Source organism: Grammomys surdaster, unplaced genomic scaffold (genome assembly GCF_004785775.1).
Source record: "Grammomys surdaster isolate TR1022 unplaced genomic scaffold, NIH_TR_1.0 141, whole genome shotgun sequence".
NCBI classification, from domain to species: domain Eukaryota; kingdom Metazoa; phylum Chordata; class Mammalia; order Rodentia; family Muridae; genus Grammomys; species Grammomys surdaster.
In genome coordinates this window covers 10,287,018-10,288,214 of record NW_021604599.1, presented here as the reverse complement: position 1 = coordinate 10,288,214, position 1,197 = coordinate 10,287,018, and positions in this window count along the sequence as shown.

Below are 1,197 nucleotides of genomic sequence, written 5' to 3'. Positions count from 1 at the left end.
TTCTACCATGTAGAATCTGGGGATGGAACTCGGGCCATCAGGCCTGGTGGCAAGCACTTTTACCTACCGAGCTTCCCAGTGACACTCATTCATGTGTTCATTTTTGTCAGGGGAGTTGTAAATATTTACAGAGAAATATATCCTATTCAGTCTCAATAACAAACAGAGAGACTGGCTACCATGTCTCACATGATGTACCGTGTTAGGGTCACCTCGTTTCACCTCGTTCTTTATACTTCTTAACAATTTTACTCTTTTATGCTTTATTTGCCACATAATATGTGAAGTTTATTTTTGTTACTATGCCGTATTTAAATCCAGTCACACAGCATGCAAAGATCATATTAGGGTAACCAGCATGTCCACTAAATGAGGCACAGGTCACTTCTGCATGTGGGGCATTTTCAAATTCCTCACCATGAGATGTTTCAAAATGTATGTGCAAGTCATGTTCACCACATTTAATCCACTGTGCTCCTGAGGGCTCTCCTTCCTGTCTGCCTGAGCCCTCTCTTCTACCCCTCCCAGCTTCTGGGAATCCCTATTCTTCTCTCTACTTTTTTTGAATCCTTTTATTATAGTCTAATTTTTATTTTTTTTGAGATTATGATTTAAGTACATTTCCCTTTTCCCTTAAGAACTGTATCCTCTTTCCTTCAAATTCATGGCCTATAAGTTGTCTGGTGCCAAATAACCAGCCCTGAAAGCATACATGCAAGAATTATTATGACCAAACAGGTATATTTCAGTCTATATCTGTGTAAGATTAGGAGTGCTGTGATGACACACTATGACCAAAAAGCAGCTTCAGGAGGAGGAAAGAGGAGTTTTTGTTGTTGTTTGGTTTTTTCTTTTTAAAATTTAATCTTCTCTCTACTTCTGAAGTCAATTTTTTTGGCTCCCTTATGTGAGAGTATAGCATGTGTTTAATCCTGTCCTCCTCATCATCATTCTTCCTCCTATGAGAGAAAGAGAGAGAGAGTGGAAAGACAGAAAAGAGGAGAGAGAGGAGAGAGGGAGAGGGAAGGGATGATGAGAGGGAGAGGGGTAGAGATAATAAGAAGGAGGAGAGAAGAAGATAGGGATTTGAAAGGACACACACATGCATGCACATGCACACATACACACACACACACAGACACATACAGAAAGAGAGAGAGAGAGAGAGAGAGAGAGAGAGAGAGAGAGAGAGAGAAA